At 43.6% G+C, this 19,949-nt stretch overlaps 27 non-coding genes across 27 annotated transcripts; 12 read left to right on the top strand and 15 right to left on the bottom strand.

Moving 5' to 3' along the window:
- Positions 1-198: 198 nt before the first annotated feature.
- Positions 199-271, bottom strand: trnak-uuu (transfer RNA lysine (anticodon UUU)). Its single transcript has one exon. It is a non-coding gene; the product is annotated as a tRNA-Lys (tRNA).
- Positions 272-1,087: 816 nt separating this feature from the next.
- trnaw-cca (transfer RNA tryptophan (anticodon CCA)) lies at positions 1,088-1,159 on the top strand. Its single transcript has one exon. It is a non-coding gene; the product is annotated as a tRNA-Trp (tRNA).
- Positions 1,160-1,534: 375 nt separating this feature from the next.
- On the bottom strand, positions 1,535-1,607 carry trnak-uuu (transfer RNA lysine (anticodon UUU)). The gene has a single exon. It is a non-coding gene; the product is annotated as a tRNA-Lys (tRNA).
- Positions 1,608-2,202: 595 nt separating this feature from the next.
- On the bottom strand, positions 2,203-2,275 carry trnak-uuu (transfer RNA lysine (anticodon UUU)). The gene has a single exon. It is a non-coding gene; the product is annotated as a tRNA-Lys (tRNA).
- A 148-nt stretch (positions 2,276-2,423) lies between these two features.
- On the top strand, positions 2,424-2,495 carry trnaw-cca (transfer RNA tryptophan (anticodon CCA)). Its single transcript has one exon. It is a non-coding gene; the product is annotated as a tRNA-Trp (tRNA).
- A 375-nt stretch (positions 2,496-2,870) lies between these two features.
- On the bottom strand, positions 2,871-2,943 carry trnak-uuu (transfer RNA lysine (anticodon UUU)). The gene has a single exon. It is a non-coding gene; the product is annotated as a tRNA-Lys (tRNA).
- Positions 2,944-3,091: 148 nt separating this feature from the next.
- Positions 3,092-3,163, top strand: trnaw-cca (transfer RNA tryptophan (anticodon CCA)). The gene has a single exon. It is a non-coding gene; the product is annotated as a tRNA-Trp (tRNA).
- A 375-nt stretch (positions 3,164-3,538) lies between these two features.
- On the bottom strand, positions 3,539-3,611 carry trnak-uuu (transfer RNA lysine (anticodon UUU)). Its single transcript has one exon. It is a non-coding gene; the product is annotated as a tRNA-Lys (tRNA).
- A 148-nt stretch (positions 3,612-3,759) lies between these two features.
- trnaw-cca (transfer RNA tryptophan (anticodon CCA)) lies at positions 3,760-3,831 on the top strand. Its single transcript has one exon. It is a non-coding gene; the product is annotated as a tRNA-Trp (tRNA).
- A 375-nt stretch (positions 3,832-4,206) lies between these two features.
- trnak-uuu (transfer RNA lysine (anticodon UUU)) lies at positions 4,207-4,279 on the bottom strand. The gene has a single exon. It is a non-coding gene; the product is annotated as a tRNA-Lys (tRNA).
- A 595-nt stretch (positions 4,280-4,874) lies between these two features.
- On the bottom strand, positions 4,875-4,947 carry trnak-uuu (transfer RNA lysine (anticodon UUU)). The gene has a single exon. It is a non-coding gene; the product is annotated as a tRNA-Lys (tRNA).
- Positions 4,948-5,095: 148 nt separating this feature from the next.
- Positions 5,096-5,167, top strand: trnaw-cca (transfer RNA tryptophan (anticodon CCA)). The gene has a single exon. It is a non-coding gene; the product is annotated as a tRNA-Trp (tRNA).
- A 375-nt stretch (positions 5,168-5,542) lies between these two features.
- On the bottom strand, positions 5,543-5,615 carry trnak-uuu (transfer RNA lysine (anticodon UUU)). Its single transcript has one exon. It is a non-coding gene; the product is annotated as a tRNA-Lys (tRNA).
- A 595-nt stretch (positions 5,616-6,210) lies between these two features.
- On the bottom strand, positions 6,211-6,283 carry trnak-uuu (transfer RNA lysine (anticodon UUU)). Its single transcript has one exon. It is a non-coding gene; the product is annotated as a tRNA-Lys (tRNA).
- A 148-nt stretch (positions 6,284-6,431) lies between these two features.
- trnaw-cca (transfer RNA tryptophan (anticodon CCA)) lies at positions 6,432-6,503 on the top strand. The gene has a single exon. It is a non-coding gene; the product is annotated as a tRNA-Trp (tRNA).
- Positions 6,504-6,878: 375 nt separating this feature from the next.
- trnak-uuu (transfer RNA lysine (anticodon UUU)) lies at positions 6,879-6,951 on the bottom strand. Its single transcript has one exon. It is a non-coding gene; the product is annotated as a tRNA-Lys (tRNA).
- A 595-nt stretch (positions 6,952-7,546) lies between these two features.
- Positions 7,547-7,619, bottom strand: trnak-uuu (transfer RNA lysine (anticodon UUU)). The gene has a single exon. It is a non-coding gene; the product is annotated as a tRNA-Lys (tRNA).
- Positions 7,620-8,214: 595 nt separating this feature from the next.
- Positions 8,215-8,287, bottom strand: trnak-uuu (transfer RNA lysine (anticodon UUU)). The gene has a single exon. It is a non-coding gene; the product is annotated as a tRNA-Lys (tRNA).
- A 147-nt stretch (positions 8,288-8,434) lies between these two features.
- trnaw-cca (transfer RNA tryptophan (anticodon CCA)) lies at positions 8,435-8,506 on the top strand. The gene has a single exon. It is a non-coding gene; the product is annotated as a tRNA-Trp (tRNA).
- A 375-nt stretch (positions 8,507-8,881) lies between these two features.
- trnak-uuu (transfer RNA lysine (anticodon UUU)) lies at positions 8,882-8,954 on the bottom strand. The gene has a single exon. It is a non-coding gene; the product is annotated as a tRNA-Lys (tRNA).
- Positions 8,955-9,770: 816 nt separating this feature from the next.
- trnaw-cca (transfer RNA tryptophan (anticodon CCA)) lies at positions 9,771-9,842 on the top strand. The gene has a single exon. It is a non-coding gene; the product is annotated as a tRNA-Trp (tRNA).
- A 596-nt stretch (positions 9,843-10,438) lies between these two features.
- trnaw-cca (transfer RNA tryptophan (anticodon CCA)) lies at positions 10,439-10,510 on the top strand. The gene has a single exon. It is a non-coding gene; the product is annotated as a tRNA-Trp (tRNA).
- A 1,264-nt stretch (positions 10,511-11,774) lies between these two features.
- Positions 11,775-11,846, top strand: trnaw-cca (transfer RNA tryptophan (anticodon CCA)). The gene has a single exon. It is a non-coding gene; the product is annotated as a tRNA-Trp (tRNA).
- Positions 11,847-14,225: 2,379 nt separating this feature from the next.
- trnak-uuu (transfer RNA lysine (anticodon UUU)) lies at positions 14,226-14,298 on the bottom strand. Its single transcript has one exon. It is a non-coding gene; the product is annotated as a tRNA-Lys (tRNA).
- An 816-nt stretch (positions 14,299-15,114) lies between these two features.
- Positions 15,115-15,186, top strand: trnaw-cca (transfer RNA tryptophan (anticodon CCA)). Its single transcript has one exon. It is a non-coding gene; the product is annotated as a tRNA-Trp (tRNA).
- A 2,379-nt stretch (positions 15,187-17,565) lies between these two features.
- On the bottom strand, positions 17,566-17,638 carry trnak-uuu (transfer RNA lysine (anticodon UUU)). Its single transcript has one exon. It is a non-coding gene; the product is annotated as a tRNA-Lys (tRNA).
- Positions 17,639-19,122: 1,484 nt separating this feature from the next.
- trnaw-cca (transfer RNA tryptophan (anticodon CCA)) lies at positions 19,123-19,194 on the top strand. The gene has a single exon. It is a non-coding gene; the product is annotated as a tRNA-Trp (tRNA).
- The last annotated feature ends 755 nt before the right edge of the window (positions 19,195-19,949 follow it).

Genomic DNA, 19,949 nt, shown 5'->3' with positions numbered 1-19,949 from the left:
TGTGTGATTGACAGACTTAAATCAGTCTTCAAACAGGGAGTTTAAACCTGGAGGTTCAGATTAAAAATCCTAAAGTTTTCAGACTAAGCTGTTTTGGCTATGGGATTGTATTGTCCACACGTGAACATGTCATGGAAAGTGACAGAAATTGCAATTATAGAAAGACTTGCTTCTGAAGGAAGGTGAATATTAAAAGGATGCCTGAACAGGGACTTGAACCCTGGACCCTCAGATTAAAAGTCTGATGCTCTACCGACTGAGCTATTCGGGCACTGCATGTAACTGTTTTCATACACCGAACCTGCCGGGCAGATGCATGTCAGATCGTGCATTTCCCCAGAGACACAGGCCTTCATTCCAATTGATACAGTCAACGAAATCTGAACTAGGCATCCCCCCCATAGATGAGTTTCTTCCAAGACCTCGTGGCGCAACGGTACCGCGTCTGACTCCAGATCAGAAGGTTGCGTGTTCAAATCACGTCGTGGTCAGAATTTTGATATGTGCAATCGCTGCCTTTACACAGCGAAGTCAATGAATCAGCACAAGTACCAAAGTTGCTTTACAGTTCAAATGTTGCTAAACAACGACCAATCCGATGATGCTTTAGATGACAGTCATCTCTCACAAAAGCATGGCACACTGCAAATTCCTATATCAGATGATGCTATGTGACTGACAGACTTAAATCAGTCTTCAAACAGGGAGTTTAAACCTGGAGGTTCAGATTAAAAATCCTAAAGTTTTCAGACTAAGCTGTTTTGGCTATGGGATTGTATTGTCCACACGTGAATATGTCATGGAAAGTGACAGAAATTGCAATTATAGAAAGACTTGCTTCTGAAGGAAGGTGAATATTAAAAGGACGCCTGAACAGGGACTTAAACCCTGGACCCTCAGATTAAAAGTCTGATGCTGTACCGACTGAGCTATCCGGGCTCTGCATGTACCTGTTTTCATACACCTAACCTGCCGGGCAGATGCATGTCAGATCGTACATTTCCCCAGAGACACAGGCCTTCATTCCAATTGATACAGTCAACGAAATCTGAAGTAGGCATCCCCCCCATAGATTACTTTCTGCCAAGACCTCGTGGCGCAACGGTAGCGCGTCTGACTCCAGATCAGAAGGTTGCGTGTTCAAATCACGTCGTGGTCAGAATTTTGATGTGTGCAATCGCTGCCTTTACACAGCGAAGTCAATGAATCAGCACAAGTACCAAAGTGGCTTTACAGTTCAAATGTTGCTAAACAACGACCAATCCGATGATGCTTTAGATGACAGTCGTCTCTCACAAAAGCATGGCACACTGCAAATTCCTATATCAGATGATGCTATGTGATTGACAGACTTAAATCAGTCTTCAAACAGGGAGTTTAAACCTGGAGGTTCAGATTAAAAATCCTAAAGTTTTCAGACTAAGCTGTTTTGGCTATGGGATTGTATTGTCCACACGTGAACATGTCATGGAAAGTGACAGAAATTGCAATTATAGAAAGACTTGCTTCTGAAGGAAGGTGAATATTAAAAGGACGCCTAAACAGGGACTTGAACCCTGGACCCTCAGATTAAAAGTCTGATGCTCTACCGACTGAGCTATCCGGGCTCTGCATGTAACTGTTTTCGTACACCTAACCAGCCGGGCAGATGCATGTCAGATCGTACATTTCCCCAGAGACACAGGCCTTCATTCCAATTGATACAGTCAACGTAATCTGAACTAGGCATCCCCCCCATAGATGAGATTCTTCCAAGACCTTGTGGCGCAACGGTAGCGCGTCTGACTCCAGATCAGAAAGTTTCGTGTTCAAATCACGTCGTGGTCAGAATTTTCATGTGTGCAATCGCTGCCTTTACACAGCGAAGTCAATGAATCAGCACAAGTACCAATGTGGCTTTACAGTTCAAATGTTGCTAAACAACGACCAATCCGATGATGCTTTAGATGACAGTCGTCTCTCACAAAAGCATGGCACACTGCAAATTCCTATATCAGATGATGCTATGTGACTGACAGACTTAAATCAGTCTTCAAACAGGGAGTTTAAACCTGGAGGTTCAGATTAAAAATCCTAAAGTTTTCAGACTAAGCTGTTTTGGCTATGGGATTGAATTGTCCACACGTGAACATGTCATGGAAAGTGACAGAAATTGCAATTATAGAAAGACTTGCTTCTGAAGGAAGGTGAATATTAAAAGTACGCCTGAACAGGGACTTGAACCCTGGACCCTCAGATTAAAAGTCTGATGCTCTACCGACTGAGCTATCCGGGCTCCGCATGTAACTGTTTTCATACACCTAACCTGCCGGGCAGATGCATGTCAGATCGTACATTTCCCCAGAGACACAGGCCTTCATTCCAATTGATACAGTCAACGAAATCTGAACTAGGCATCCCCCCCATAGATTACTTTCTTCCAAGACCTCGTGGCGCAACGGTAGCGCGTCTGACTCCAGATCAGAAGGTTGCGTGTTCAAATCACGTCGTGGTCAGAATTTTGATGTGTGCAATCGCTGCCTTTACACAGCGAAGTCAATGAATCAGCACAAGTACCAAAGTGGCTTTACAGTTCAAATGTTACTAAACAACGACCAATCCGATGATGCTTTAGATGACAGTCGTCTCTCACAAAAGCATGGCACACTGCAAATTCCTATATCAGATGATGCTATGTGATTGACAGACTTAAATCAGTCTTCAAACAGGGAGTTTAAACCTGGAGGTTCAGATTAAAAATCCTAAAGTTTTCAGACTAAGCTGTTTTGGCTATGGGATTGTATTGTCCACACGTGAACATGTCATGGAAAGTGACAGAAATTGCAATTATAGAAAGACTTGCTTCTGAAGGAAGGTGAATATTAAAAGGACGCCTAAACAGGGACTTGAACCCTGGACCCTCAGATTAAAAGTCTGATGCTCTACCGACTGAGCTATCCGGGCTCTGCATGTAACTGTTTTCGTACACCTAACCAGCCGGGCAGATGCATGTCAGATCGTACATTTCCCCAGAGACACAGGCCTTCATTCCAATTGATACAGTCAACGTAATCTGAACTAGGCATCCCCCCCATAGATGAGATTCTTCCAAGACCTCGTGGCGCAACGGTAGCGCGTCTGACTCCAGATCAGAAGGTTGCGTGTTCAAATCACGTCGTGGTCAGAATTTTGATGTGTGTAATCGCTGCCTTTACACAGCGAAGTCAATGAATCAGCACAAGTACCAATGTGGCTTTACAGTTCAAATGTTGCTAAACAACGACCAATCCGATGATGCTTTAGATGACAGTCGTCTCTCACAAAAGCATGGCACACTGCAAATTCCTATATCAGATGATGCTATGTGACTGACAGACTTAAATCAGTCTTCAAACAGGGAGTTTAAACCTGGAGGTTCAGATTAAAAATCCTAAAGTTTTCAGACTAAGCTGTTTTGGCTATGGGATTGAATTGTCCACACGTGAACATGTCATGGAAAGTGACAGAAATTGCAATTATAGAAAGACTTGCTTCTGAAGGAAGGTGAATATTAAAAGTACGCCTGAACAGGGACTTGAACCCTGGACCCTCAGATTAAAAGTCTGATGCTCTACCGACTGAGCTATCCGGGCTCTGCATGTAACTGTTTTCATACACCTAACCTGCCGGGCAGATGCATGTCAGATCGTACATTTCCCCAGAGACACAGGCCTTCATTCCAATTGATACAGTCAACGAAATCTGAACTAGGCATCCCCCCCATAGATTACTTTCTGCCAAGACCTCGTGGCGCAACGGTAGCGCGTCTGACTCCAGATCAGAAGGTTGCGTGTTCAAATCACGTCGTGGTCAGAATTTTGATGTGTGCAATCGCTGCCTTTACACAGCGAAGTCAATGAATCAGCACAAGTACCAAAGTGGCTTTACAGTTCAAATGTTGCTAAACAACGACCAATCCGATGATGCTTTAGATGACAGTCGTCTCTCACAAAAGCATGGCACACTGCAAATTCCTATATCAGATGATGCTATGTGATTGACAGACTTAAATCAGTCTTCAAACAGGGAGTTTAAACCTGGAGGTTCAGATTAAAAATCCTAAAGTTTTCAGACTAAGCTGTTTTGGCTATGGGATTGTATTGTCCACACGTGAACATGTCATGGAAAGTGACAGAAATTGCAATTATAGAAAGACTTGCTTCTGAAGGAAGGTGAATATTAAAAGGACGCCTAAACAGGGACTTGAACCCTGGACCCTCAGATTAAAAGTCTGATGCTCTACCGACTGAGCTATCCGGGCTCTGCATGTAACTGTTTTCGTACACCTAACCAGCCGGGCAGATGCATGTCAGATCGTACATTTCCCCAGAGACACAGGCCTTCATTCCAATTGATACAGTCAACGTAATCTGAACTAGGCATCCCCCCCATAGATGAGATTCTTCCAAGACCTTGTGGCGCAACGGTAGCGCGTCTGACTCCAGATCAGAAAGTTTCGTGTTCAAATCACGTCGTGGTCAGAATTTTCATGTGTGCAATCGCTGCCTTTACACAGCGAAGTCAATGAATCAGCACAAGTACCAATGTGGCTTTACAGTTCAAATGTTGCTAAACAACGACCAATCCGATGATGCTTTAGATGACAGTCGTCTCTCACAAAAGCATGGCACACTGCAAATTCCTATATCAGATGATGCTATGTGACTGACAGACTTAAATCAGTCTTCAAACAGGGAGTTTAAACCTGGAGGTTCAGATTAAAAATCCTAAAGTTTTCAGACTAAGCTGTTTTGGCTATGGGATTGAATTGTCCACACGTGAACATGTCATGGAAAGTGACAGAAATTGCAATTATAGAAAGACTTGCTTCTGAAGGAAGGTGAATATTAAAAGTACGCCTGAACAGGGACTTGAACCCTGGACCCTCAGATTAAAAGTCTGATGCTCTACCGACTGAGCTATCCGGGCTCCGCATGTAACTGTTTTCATACACCTAACCTGCCGGGCAGATGCATGTCAGATCGTACATTTCCCCAGAGACACAGGCCTTCATTCCAATTGATACAGTCAACGAAATCTGAACTAGGCATCCCCCCCATAGATTACTTTCTTCCAAGACCTCGTGGCGCAACGGTAGCGCGTCTGACTCCAGATCAGAAGGTTGCGTGTTCAAATCACGTCGTGGTCAGAATTTTGATGTGTGCAATCGCTGCCTTTACACAGCGAAGTCAATGAATCAGCACAAGTACCAAAGTGGCTTTACAGTTCAAATGTTGCTAAACAACGACCAATCCGATGATGCTTTAGATGACAGTCGTCTCTCACAAAAGCATGGCACACTGCAAATTCCTATATCAGATGATGCTATGTGATTGACAGACTTAAATCAGTCTTCAAACAGGGAGTTTAAACCTGGAGGTTCAGATTAAAAATCCTAAAGTTTTCAGACTAAGCTGTTTTGGCTATGGGATTGTATTGTCCACACGTGAACATGTCATGGAAAGTGACAGAAATTGCAATTATAGAAAGACTTGCTTCTGAAGGAAGGTGAATATTAAAAGGACGCCTAAACAGGGACTTGAACCCTGGACCCTCAGATTAAAAGTCTGATGCTCTACCGACTGAGCTATCCGGGCTCTGCATGTAACTGTTTTCGTACACCTAACCAGCCGGGCAGATGCATGTCAGATCGTACATTTCCCCAGAGACACAGGCCTTCATTCCAATTGATACAGTCAACGTAATCTGAACTAGGCATCCCCCCCATAGATGAGATTCTTCCAAGACCTTGTGGCGCAACGGTAGCGCGTCTGACTCCAGATCAGAAAGTTTCGTGTTCAAATCACGTCGTGGTCAGAATTTTGATGTGTGCAATCGCTGCCTTTACACAGCGAAGTCAATGAATCAGCACAAGTACCAATGTGGCTTTACAGTTCAAATGTTGCTAAACAACGACCAATCCGATGATGCTTTAGATGACAGTCGTCTCTCACAAAAGCATGGCACACTGCAAATTCCTATATCAGATGATGCTATGTGACTGACAGACTTAAATCAGTCTTCAAACAGGGAGTTTAAACCTGGAGGTTCAGATTAAAAATCCTAAAGTTTTCAGACTAAGCTGTTTTGGCTATGGGATTGAATTGTCCACACGTGAACATGTCATGGAAAGTGACAGAAATTGCAATTATAGAAAGACTTGCTTCTGAAGGAAGGTGAATATTAAAAGTACGCCTGAACAGGGACTTGAACCCTGGACCCTCAGATTAAAAGTCTGATGCTCTACCGACTGAGCTATCCGGGCTCTGCATGTAACTGTTTTCATACACCTAACCTGCCGGGCAGATGCATGTCAGATCGTACATTTCCCCAGAGACACAGGCCTTCATTCCAATTGATACAGTCAACGAAATCTGAACTAGGCATCCCCCCCATAGATTACTTTCTTCCAAGACCTCGTGGCGCAACGGTAGCGCGTCTGACTCCAGATCAGAAGGTTGCGTGTTCAAATCACGTCGTGGTCAGAATTTTGATGTGTGCAATCGCTGCCTTTACACAGCGAAGTCAATGAATCAGCACAAGTACCAAAGTGGCTTTACAGTTCAAATGTTGCTAAACAACGACCAATCCGATGATGCTTTAGATGACAGTCGTCTCTCACAAAAGCATGGCACACTGCAAATTCCTATATCAGATGATGCTATGTGATTGACAGACTTAAATCAGTCTTCAAACAGGGAGTTTAAACCTGGAGGTTCAGATTAAAAATCCTAAAGTTTTCAGACTAAGCTGTTTTGGCTATGGGATTGTATTGTCCACACGTGAACATGTCATGGAAAGTGACAGAAATTGCAATTATAGAAAGACTTGCTTCTGAAGGAAGGTGAATATTAAAAGGACGCCTAAACAGGGACTTGAACCCTGGACCATCAGATTAAAAGTCTGATGCTCTACCGACTGAGCTATCCGGGCTCTGCATGTAACTGTTTTCGTACACCTAACCAGCCGGGCAGATGCATGTCAGATCGTACATTTCCCCAGAGACACAGGCCTTCATTCCAATTGATACAGTCAACGTAATCTGAACTAGGCATCCCCCGCATAGATGCGATTCTTCCAAGACCTTGTGGCGCAACGGTAGCGCGTCTGACTCCAGATCAGAAAGTTTCGTGTTCAAATCACGTCGTGGTCAGAATTTTCATGTGTGCAATCGCTGCCTTTACACAGCGAAGTCAATGAATCAGCACAAGTACCAATGTGGCTTTACAGTTCAAATGTTGCTAAACAACGACCAATCCGATGATGCTTTAGATGACAGTCGTCTCTCACAAAAGCATGGCACACTGCAAATTCCTATATCAGATGATGCTATGTGACTGACAGACTTAAATCAGTCTTCAAACAGGGAGTTTAAACCTGGAGGTTCAGATTAAAAATCCTAAAGTTTTCAGACTAAGCTGTTTTGGCTATGGGATTGAATTGTCCACACGTGAACATGTCATGGAAAGTGACAGAAATTGCAATTATAGAAAGACTTGCTTCTGAAGGAAGGTGAATATTAAAAGTACGCCTGAACAGGGACTTGAACCCTGGACCGTCAGATTAAAAGTCTGATGCTCTACCGACTGAGCTATCCGGGCTCTGCATGTAACTGTTTTCATACACCTAACCTGCCGGGCAGATGCATGTCAGATCGTACATTTCCCCAGAGACACAGGCCTTCATTCCAATTGATACAGTCAACGAAATCTGAACTAGGCATCCCCCCCATAGATTACTTTCTTCCAAGACCTCGTGGCGCAACGGTAGAGCGTCTGACTCCAGATCTGAAGGTTGCGTGTTCAAATTACGTCGTGGTCAGAATTTTGATGTGTGCAATCGCTGCCTTTACACAGCGAAGTCAATGAATCAGCACAAGTACCAATGTGGCTTTACAGTTCAAATGTTGCTAAACAACGACCAATCCGATGATGCTTTAGATGACAGTCGTCTCTCACAAAAGCATGGCACACTGCAAATTCCTATATCAGATGATGCTATGTGACTGACAGACTTAAATCAGTCTTCAAACAGGGAGTTTAAACCTGGAGGTTCAGATTAAAAATCCTAAAGTTTTCAGACTAAGCTGTTTTGGCTATGGGATTGAATTGTCCACACGTGAACATGTCATGGAAAGTGACAGAAATTGCAATTATAGAAAGACTTGCTTCTGAAGGAAGGTGAATATTAAAAGTACGCCTGAACAGGGACTTGAACCCTGGACCGTCAGATTAAAAGTCTGATGCTCTACCGACTGAGCTATCCGGGCTCTGCATGTAACTGTTTCATACACCTAACCTGCCGGGCAGATGCATGTCAGATCGTACATTTCCCCAGAGACACAGGCCTTCAGTCCAATTGATACAGTCAACGAAATCTGAACTAGGCATCCCCCCCATAGATTACTTTCTTCCAAGACCTCGTGGCGCAACGGTAGCGCGTCTGACTCCAGATCAGAAGGTTGCGTGTTCAAATCACGTCGTGGTCAGAATTTTGATGTGTGCAATCGCTGCCTTTACACAGCGAAGTCAATGAATCAGCACAAGTACCAATGTGGCTTTACAGTTCAAATGTTGCTAAACAACGACCAATCCGATGATGCTTTAGATGACAGTCGTCTCTCACAAAAGCATGGCACACTGCAAATTCCTATATCAGATGATGCTATGTGATTGACAGACTTCAATCAGTCTTCAAACAGGGAGTTTAAACCTGGAGGTTCAGATTAAAAATCCTAAAGTTTTCAGACTAAGCTGTTTTGGCTATGGGATTGTATTGTCCACACGTGCACATGTCATGGAAAGTGACAGAAATTGCAATTATAGAAAGACTTGCTTCTGAAGGAAGGTGAATATTAAAAGGACGCCTGAACAGGGACTTGAACCCTGGACCCTCAGATTAAAAGTCTGATGCTCTACCGACTGAGCTATCCGGGCTCTGCGTGTAACTGTTTTCGTACACCTAACCAGCCGGGCAGATGCATGTCAGATCGTACATTTCCCCAGAGACACAGGCCTTCATTCCAATTGATACAGTCAACGTAATCTGAACTAGGCATCCCCCCCATAGATGAGATTCTTCCAAGACCTTGTGGCGCAACGGTAGCGCGTCTGACTCCAGATCAGAAAGTTTCGTGTTCAAATCACGTCGTGGTCAGAATTTTCATGTGTGCAATCGCTGCCTTTACACAGCGAAGTCAATGAATCAGCACAAGTACCAATGTGGCTTTACAGTTCAAATGTTGCTAAACAACGACCAATCCGATGATGCTTTAGATGACAGTCGTCTCTCACAAAAGCATGGCACACTGCAAATTCCTATATCAGATGATGCTATGTGATTGACAGACATAAATCAATCTTCAAACAGGGAGTTTAAAACTGGAGGTTCAGATTAAAAATCCTAAAGTTTTCAGACTAAGCTGTTTTGGCTATGGGATTGTATTGTTCACACGTGAACATGTCATGGAAAGTGACAGAAATTGCAATTATAGAAAGACTTGCTTCTGAAGGAAGGTGAATATTAAAAGGACGCCTGAACAGGTACTTGAACCCTGGACTCTCAGATTAAAAGTCTGATGCTCTACCGAATGAGCTATCCGGGCTCTGCATGTAACTGTTTTCATACACCTAACCTGCCGGGCAGATGCATGTCAGATCGTACATTTCCCCAGAGACACAGGCCTTCATTCCAATTGATACAGTCAACGAAATCTGAACTAGGCATCCCCCCCATAGATGACTTTCTTCCAAGACCTCGTGGCGCAACGGTAGCGCGTCTGACTCCAGATCAGAAGGTTGCGTGTTCAAATCACGTCGTGGTCAGAAGTTTGATGTGTGGAATCGCTGCCTTTACACAGCGAAGTCAATGAATCAGCACAAGTACCAATGTGGCTTTATAGTTCAAATGTTGCTAAACAACGACCAATCCGATGATGCTTTAGATGACAGTCGTCTCTCACAAAAGCATGGCACACTGCAAATTCCTATATCAGATGATGCTAAGTGATTGACAGACATAAATCAGTCTTCAAACAGGGAGTTTAAAACTGGAGGTTCAGATTAAAAATCCAAAAGTTTTCAGACTAAGCTGTTTTGGCTATGGGATTGTATTGTTCACACGTGAACATGTCATGGAAAGTGACAGAAATTGCAATTATAGAAAGACTTGCTTCTGAAGGAAGGTGAATATTAAAAGGACGCCTGACCAGGGACTTGAACCCTTGACACTCAGATTAAACGTCTGATGCTCTACCGACTGAGCTATCCGGGCTCTGCATGTAACTGTTTTCATACACCTAACCTGCCGGGTAGATGCATGTCAGATCGTACATTTCCCCAGAGACACAGGCCTTCATTCCAATTGATACAGTCAACGAAATCTGAACTAGGCATCCCCCCCATAGATGAGATTCTTCCAAGACCTTGTGGCGCAACGGTAGCGCGTCTGACTCCAGATCAGAAGGTTGCGTGTTCAAATCACGTCGTGGTCTGAATTTTGATGTGTGCAATCGCTGCCTTTACACAGCGAAGTCAATGAATCAGCACAAGTACCAATGTGGCTTTACAGTTCAAATGTTGCTAAACAACGACCAATCCGATGATGCTTTAGATGACAGTCGTCTCTCACAAAAGCATGGCACACTGCAAATTCCGATATCAGATGATGCTATGTGATTGACAGACATAAATCAGTCTTCAAACAGGGAGTTTAAAACTGGAGGTTCAGATTAAAAATCCTAAAGTTTTCAGACTAAGCTGTTTTGGCTATGGGATTGTATTGTTCACACGTGAACATGTCATGGAAAGTGACAGAAATTGCAATTATAGAAAGACTTGCTTCTGAAGGATGGTGAATATTAAAAGGACGCCTGAACAGGGACTTGAACCCTGGACCCTCAGATTAAACGTCTGATGCTCTACCGACTGAGCTATCCGGGCTCTGCATGTAACTGTTTTCATACACCTAACCTGCCGGGCAGATGCATGTCAGATCGTACATTTCCCCAGAGACACAGGCCTTCATTCCAATTGATACAGTCAACGAAATCTGAACTAGGCATCCCCCCCATAGATGAGATTCTTCCAAGACCTTGTGGCGCAACGGTAGCGCGTCTGACTCCAGATCAGAAAGTTTCGTGTTCAAATCACGTCGTGGTCAGAATTTTCATGTGTGCAATCGCTGACTTTACACAGCGAAGTCAATGAATCAGCACAAGTACCAATGTGGCTTTACAGTTCAAATGTTGCTAAACAACGACCAATCCGATGATGCTTTAGATGACAGTCGTCTCTCACAAAAGCATGGCACACTGCAAATTCCTATATCAGATGATGCTATGTGATTGACAGACATAAATCAGTCTTCAAACAGGGAGTTTAAAACTGGAGGTTCAGATTAAAAATCCAAAAGTTTTCAGACTAAGCTGTTTTGGCTATGGGATTGTATTGTTCACATGTGAACATGTCATGGAAAGTGACAGAAATTGCAATTATAGAAAGACTTGCTTCTGAAGGAAGGTGAATATTAAAAGGACGCCTGACCAGGGACTTGAACCCTGGACCCTCAAATTAAACGTCTGATGCTCTACCGACTGAGCTATCCGGGCTCTGCATGTAACTGTTTTCATACACCTAACCTGCCGGGTAGATGCATGTCAGATCGTACATTTCCCCAGAGACACAGGCCTTCATTCCAATTGATACAGTCAACGAAATCTGAACTAGGCATCCCCCCCATAGATGAGATTCTTCCAAGACCTTGTGGCGCAACGGTAGCGCGTCTGACTCCAGATCAGAAGGTTGCGTGTTCAAATCACGTCGTGGTCTGAATTTTGATGTGTGCAATCGCTGCCTTTACACAGCGAAGTCAATGAATCAGCACAAGTACCAATGTGGCTTTACAGTTCAAATGTTGCTAAACAACGACCAATCCGATGATGCTTTAGATGACAGTCGTCTCTCACAAAAGCATGGCACACTGCAAATTCCTATATCAGATGATGCTATGTGATTGACAGACATAAATCAGTCTTCAAACAGGGAGTTTAAAACTGGAGGTTCAGATTAAAAATCCTAAAGTTTTCAGACTAAGCTGTTTTGGCTATGGGATTGTATTGTTCACACGTGAACATGTCATGGAAAGTGACAGAAATTGCAATTATAGAAAGACTTGCTTCTGAAGGATGGTGAATATTAAAAGGACGCCTGAACAGGGACTTGAACCCTGGACCCTCAGATTAAACGTCTGATGCTCTACCGACTGAGCTATCCGGGCTCTGCATGTAACTGTTTTCATACACCTAACCTGCCGGGCAGATGCATGTCAGATCGTACATTTCCCCAGAGACACAGGCCTTCATTCCAATTGATACAGTCAACGAAATCTGAACTAGGCATCCCCCCCATAGATGAGATTCTTCCAAGACCTTGTGGCGCAACGGTAGCGCGTCTGACTCCAGATCAGAAAGTTTCGTGTTCAAATCACGTCGTGGTCAGAATTTTCATGTGTGCAATCGCTGACTTTACACAGCGAAGTCAATGAATCAGCACAAGTACCAATGTGCCTTTACAGTTCAAATGTTGCTAAACAACGACCAATCCGATGATGCTTTAGATGACAGTCGTCTCTCACAAAAGCATGGCACACTGCAAATTCCTATATCAGATGATGCTATGTGATTGACAGACATAAATCAGTCTTCAAACAGGGAGTTTAAAACTGGAGGTTCAGATTAAAAATCCAAAAGTTTTCAGACTAAGCTGTTTTGGCTATGGGATTGTATTGTTCACACGTGAACATGTCATGGAAAGTGACAGAAATTGCAATTATAGAAAGACTTGCTTCTGAAGGAAGGTGAATATTAAAAGGACGCCTGACCAGGGACTTGAACCCTGGACCCTCAGATTAAACGTCTGATGCTCTACCGACTGAGCTATCCGGGCTCTGCATGTAACTGTTTTCATACACCTAACCTGCCGGGTAGATGCATGTCAGATCGTACATTTCCCCAGAGACACAGGCCTTCATTCCAATTGATACAGTCAACGAAATCTAAACTAGGCATCCCCCCCATAGATGAGATTCTTCCAAGAACTTGTGGCGCAACGGTAGCGCGTCTGACTCCAGATCAGAAGGTTGCGTGTTCAAATCACGTCGTGGTCTGAATTTTGATGTGTGCAATCGCTGCCTTTACACAGCGAAGTCAATGAATCAGCACAAGTACCAATGTGGCTTTACAGTTCAAATGTTGCTAAACAACGACCAATCCGATGATGCTTTAGATGACAGTCGTCTCTCACAAAAGCATGGCACACTGCAAATTCCTATATCAGATGATGCTATGTGATTGACAGACATAAATCAGTCTTCAAACAGGGAGTTTAAAACTGGAGGTTCAGATTATAAATCCTAAAGTTTTCAGACTAAGCTGTTTTGGCTATGGGATTGTATTGTTCACAGGTGAACATGTCATGGAAAGTGACAGAAATTGCAATTATAGAAAGACTTGCTTCTGAAGGATGGTGAATATTTAAAGGACGCCTGAACAGGGACTTGAACCCTGGACCCTCAGATTAAACGTCTGATGCTCTACCGACTGAGCTATCCGGGCTCTGCATGTAACTGTTTTCATACACCTAACCTGCCGGGCAGATGCATGTCAGATCGTACATTTCCCCAGAGACACAGGCCTTCATTCCAATTGATACAGTCAACGAAATCTGAACTAGGCATCCCCCCCATAGATGAGATTCTTCCAAGACCTTGTGGCGCAACGGTAGCGCGTCTGACTCCAGATCAGAAAGTTTCGTGTTCAAATCACGTCGTGGTCAGAATTTTCATGTGTGCAATCGCTGCCTTTACACAGCGAAGTCAATGAATCAGCACAAGTACCAATGTGGCTTTACAGTTCAAATGTTGCTAAACAACGACCAATCCGATGATGCTTTAGATGACAGTCGTCTCTCACAAAAGCATGGCACACTGCAAATTCCTATATCAGATGATGCTATGTGATTGACAGACTTAAATCAGTCTTCAAACAGGGAGTTTAAACCTGGAGGTTCAGATTAAAAATCCTAAAGTTTTCAGACTAAGCTGTTTTGGCTATGGGATTGTATTGTCCACACGTGAACATGTCATGGAAAGTGACAGAAATTGCAATTATAGAAAGACTTGCTTCTGAAGGAAGGTGAATATTAAAAGGACGCCTAAACAGGGACTTGAACCCTGGACCATCAGATTAAAAGTCTGATGCTCTACCGACTGAGCTATCCGGGCTCTGCATGTAACTGTTTTCGTACACCTAACCAGCCGGGCAGATGCATGTCAGATCGTACATTTCCCCAGAGACACAGGCCTTCATTCCAATTGATACAGTCAACGTAATCTGAACTAGGCATCCCCCCCATAGATGCGATTCTTCCAAGACCTTGTGGCGCAACGGTAGCGCGTCTGACTCCAGATCAGAAAGTTTCGTGTTCAAATCACGTCGTGGTCAGAATTTTCATGTGTGCAATCGCTGCCTTTACACAGCGAAGTCAATGAATCAGCACAAGTACCAATGTGGCTTTACAGTTCAAATGTTGCTAAACAACGACCAATCCGATGATGCTTTAGATGACAGTCGTCTCTCACAAAAGCATGGCACACTGCAAATTCCTATATCAGATGATGCTATGTGATTGACAGACATAAATCAATCTTCAAACAGGGAGTTTAAAACTGGAGGTTCAGATTAAAAATCCTAAAGTTTTCAGACTAAGCTGTTTTGGCTATGGGATTGTATTGTTCACACGTGAACATGTCATGGAAAGTGACAGAAATTGCAATTATAGAAAGACTTGCTTCTGAAGGAAGGTGAATATTAAAAGGACGCCTGAACAGGTACTTGAACCCTGGACTCTCAGATTAAAAGTCTGATGCTCTACCGAATGAGCTGTCAAGGCTCTGCATGTAACTGTTTTCATACACCTAACCTGCCGGGCAGATGCATGTCAGATCGTACATTTCCCCAGAGACACAGGCCTTCATTCCAATTGATACAGTCAACGAAATCTGAACTAGGCATCCCCCCCATAGATGACTTTCTTCCAAGACCTCGTGGCGCAACGGTAGCGCGTCTGACTCCAGATCAGAAGGTTGCGTGTTCAAATCACGTCGTGGTCAGAAGTTTGATGTGTGGAATCGCTGCCTTTACACAGCGAAGTCAATGAATCAGCACAAGTACCAATGTGGCTTTATAGTTCAAATGTTGCTAAACAACGACCAATCCGATGATGCTTTAGATGACAGTCGTCTCTCACAAAAGCATGGCACACTGCAAATTCCTATATCAGATGATGCTAAGTGATTGACAGACATAAATCAGTCTTCAAACAGGGAGTTTAAAACTGGAGGTTCAGATTAAAAATCCAAAAGTTTTCAGACTAAGCTGTTTTGGCTATGGGATTGTATTGTTCACACGTGAACATGTCATGGAAAGTGACAGAAATTGCAATTATAGAAAGACTTGCTTCTGAAGGAAGGTGAATATTAAAAGGACGCCTGACCAGGGACTTGAACCCTGGACCCTCAGATTAAACGTCTGATGCTCTACCGAATGAGCTATCCGGGCTCTGCATGTAACTGTTTTCATACACCTAACCTGCCGGGTAGATGCATGTCAGATCGTACATTTCCCCAGAGACACAGGCCTTCATTCCAATTGATACAGTCAACGAAATCTGAACTAGGCATCCCCCCCATAGATGAGATTCTTCCAAGACCTTGTGCCGCAACGGTAGCGCGTCTGACTCCAGATCAGAAGGTTGCGTGTTCAAATCACGTCGTGGTCTGAATTTTGATGTGTGCAATCGCTGCCTTTACACAGCGAAGTCAATGAATCAGCACAAGTACCAATGTGGCTTTACAGTTCAAATGTTGCTAAACAACGACCAATCCGATGATGCTTTAGATGACAGTCGTCTCTCACAAAAGCATGGCACACTGCAAATTCCTATATCAGATGATGCTATGTGATTGACAGACATAAATCAGTCTTCAAACAGGGAGTTTAAAACTGGAGGTTCAGATTAAAAATCCTAAAGTTTTCAGACTAAGCTGTTTTGGCTATGGGATTGTATTGTTCACACGTGAACATGTCATGGAAAGTGACAGAAATTGCAATTATAGAAAGACTTGCTTCTGAAGGATGGTGAATATTAAAAGGACGCCTGAACAGGGACTTGAACCCTGGACCCTCAGATTAAACGTCTGATGCTCTACCGACTGAGCTATCCGGGCTCTGCATGTAACTGTTTTCATACACCTAACCTGCCGGGCAGATGCATGTCAGATCGTACATTTCCCCAGAGACACAGGCCTTCATTCCAATTGATACAGTCAACGAAATCTGAACTAGGCATCCCCCCCATAGATGAGATTCTTCCAAGACCTTGTGGCGCAACGGTAGCGCGTCTGACTCCAGATCAGAAAGTTTCGTGTTCAAATCACGTCGTGGTCAGAATTTTCATGTGTGCAATCGCTGACTTTACACAGCGAAGTCAATGAATCAGCACAAGTACCAATGTGGCTTTACAGTTCAAATGTTGCTAAACAACGACCAATCCGATGATGCTTTAGATGACAGTCGTCTCTCACAAAAGCATGGCACACTGCAAATTCCTATATCAGATGATGCTATGTGATTGACAGACATAAATCAGTCTTCAAACAGGGAGTTTAAAACTGGAGGTTCAGATTAAAAATCCAAAAGTTTTCAGACTAAGCTGTTTTGGCTATGGGATTGTATTGTTCACAAGTGAACATGTCATGGAAAGTGACAGAAATTGCAATTATAGAAAGACTTGCTTCTGAAGGAAGGTGAATATTAAAAGGACGCCTGACCAGGGACTTGAACCCTGGACCCTCAGATTAAACGTCTGATGCTCTACCGACTGAGCTATCCGGGCTCTGCATGTAACTGTTTTCATACACCTAACCTGCCGGGTAGATGCATGTCAGATCGTACATTTCCCCAGAGACACAGGCCTTCATTCCAATTGATACAGTCAACGAAATCTGAACTAGGTATCCCCCCCATAGATGAGATTCTTCCAAGAACTTGTGGCGCAACGGTAGCGCGTCTGACTCCAGATCAGAAGGTTGCGTGTTCAAATCACGTCGTGGTCTGAATTTTGATGTGTGCAATCGCTGCCTTTACACAGCGAAGTCAATGAATCAGCACAAGTACCAATGTGGCTTTACAGTTCAAATGTTGCTAAACAACGACCAATCCGATGATGCTTTAGATGACAGTCGTCTCTCACAAAAGCATGGCACACTGCAAATTCCTATATCAGATGATGCTATGTGATTGACAGACATAAATCAGTCTTCAAACAGGGAGTTTAAAACTGTAGGTTCAGATTATAAATCCTAAAGTTTTCAGACTAAGCTGTTTTGGCTATGGGATTGTATTGTTCACACGTGAACATGTCATGGAAAGTGACAGAAATTACAATTATAGAAAGACTTGCTTCTGAAGGAAGGTGAATATTAAAAGGACGCCTGACCAGGGACTTGAACCCTGGACCCTCAGATTAAAAGTCTGATGCTCTACCGACTGAGCTATCCGGGCTCTGCATGTAGCTGTTTTCATACACCTAACCTGCCGGGCAGATGCATGTCAGATCGTACATTTCCCCAGAGACACAGGCCTTCATTCCAATTGATACAGTCAACGAAATCTGAACTAGGCATCCCGCAAATAGATGACTTTATTCCAAGACCTCGTGGCGCAACGGTAGCGCGTCTGACTCCAGATCAGAAGGTTGCGTGTTCAAATCACGTCGTCGTCAGAATTTTGATGTGTGCAATCGCTGCCTTTACACAGCGAAGTCAATGAATCAGCACAAGTACCAATGTGGCTTTACAGTTCAAATGTTGCTAAACAACGACCAATCCGATGATGCTTTAGATGACAGTCGTCTCTCACAAAAGCATGGCACACTGCAAATTCCTATATCAGATGATGCTGTGTGATTGACAGACATAAATCAGTCTTCAAACAGGGAGTTTAAAACTGGAGGTTCAGATTAAAAATCCAAAAGTTTTCAGACTAAGCTGTTTTGGCTATGGGATTGTATTGTTCACACGTGAACATGTCATGGAAAGTGACAGAAATTGCAATTATAGAAAGACTTGCTTCTGAAGGAAGGTGAATATTAAAAGGACGCCTGACCAGGGACTTGAACCCTGGACCCTCAGATTAAACGTCTGATGCTCTACCGACTGAGCTATCCGGGCTCTGCATGTAGCTGTTTTCATACACCTAACCTGCCGGGCAGATGCATGTCAGATCGTACATTTCCCCAGAGACACAGGCCTTCATTCCAATTGATACAGTCAACGAAATCTGAACTAGGCATCCCGCAAATAGATGACTTTATTCCAAGACCTCGTGGCGCAACGGTAGCGCGTCTGACTCCAGATCAGAAGGTTGCGTGTTCAAATCACGTCGTCGTCAGAATTTTGATGTGTGCAATCGCTGCCTTTACACAGCGAAGTCAATGAATCAGCACAAGTACCAATGTGGCTTTACAGTTCAAATGTTGCTAAACAACGACCAATCCGATGATGCTTTAGATGACAGTCGTCTCTCACAAAAGCATGGCACACTGCAAATTCCTATATCAGATGATGCTGTGTGATTGACAGACATAAATCAGTCTTCAAACAGGGAGTTTAAAACTGGAGGTTCAGATTAAAAATCCAAAAGTTTTCAGACTAAGCTGTTTTGGCTATGGGATTGTATTGTTCACACGTGAACATGTCATGGAAAGTGACAGAAATTGCAATTATAGAAAGACTTGCTTCTGAAGGAAGGTGAATATTAAAAGGACGCCTGACCAGGGACTTGAACCCTGGACCCTCAGATTAAACGTCTGATGCTCTACCGACTGAGCTATCCGGGCTCTGCATGTAACTGTTTTCATACACCTAACCTGCCGGGTAGATGCATGTCAGATCGTACATTTCCCCAGAGACACAGGCCTTCATTCCAATTGATACAGTCAACGAAATCTGAACTAGGCATCCCCCCCATAGATGAGATTCTTCCAAGACCTTGTGGCGCAACGGTAGCGCGTCTGACTCCAGATCAGAAGGTTGCGTGTTCAAATCACGTCGTGGTCTGAATTTTGATGTGTGCAATCGCTGCCTTTACACAGCGAAGTCAATGAATCAGCACAAGTACCAATGTGGCTTTACAGTTCAAATGTTGCTAAACAACGACCAATCCGATGATGCTTTAGATGACAGTCGTCTCTCACAAAAGCATGGCACACTGCAAATTCCTATATCAGATGATGCTATGTGATTGACAGACATAAATCAGTCTTCAAACAGGGAGTTTAAAACTGGAGGTTCAGATTATAAATCCTAAAGTTTTCAGACTAAGCTGTTTTGGCTATGGGATTGTATTGTTCACAGGTGAACATGTCATGGAAAGTGACAGAAATTGCAATTATAGAAAGACTTGCTTCTGAAGGATGGTGAATATTTAAAGGACGCCTGAACAGGGACTTGAACCCTGGACCCTCAGATTAAACGTCTGATGCTCTACCGACTGAGCTATCCGGGCTCTGCATGTAACTGTTTTCATACACCTAACCTGCCGGGCAGATGCATGTCAGATCGTACATTTCCCCAGAGACACAGGCCTTCATTCCAATTGATACAGTCAACGAAATCTGAACTAGGCATCCCCCCCATAGATGAGATTCTTCCAAGACCTTGTGGCGCAACGGTAGCGCGTCTGACTCCAGATCAGAAAGTTTCGTGTTCAAATCACGTCGTGGTCAGAATTTTCATGTGTGCAATCGCTGCCTTTACACAGCGAAGTCAATGAATCAGCACAAGTACCAATGTGGCTTTACAGTTCAAATGTT

The sequence above is a fragment of the Salvelinus fontinalis genome, chromosome 3 (genome assembly GCF_029448725.1).
Source record: "Salvelinus fontinalis isolate EN_2023a chromosome 3, ASM2944872v1, whole genome shotgun sequence".
NCBI classification, from domain to species: domain Eukaryota; kingdom Metazoa; phylum Chordata; class Actinopteri; order Salmoniformes; family Salmonidae; genus Salvelinus; species Salvelinus fontinalis.
This window is presented reverse-complemented; position numbering and strand designations above follow the sequence as displayed.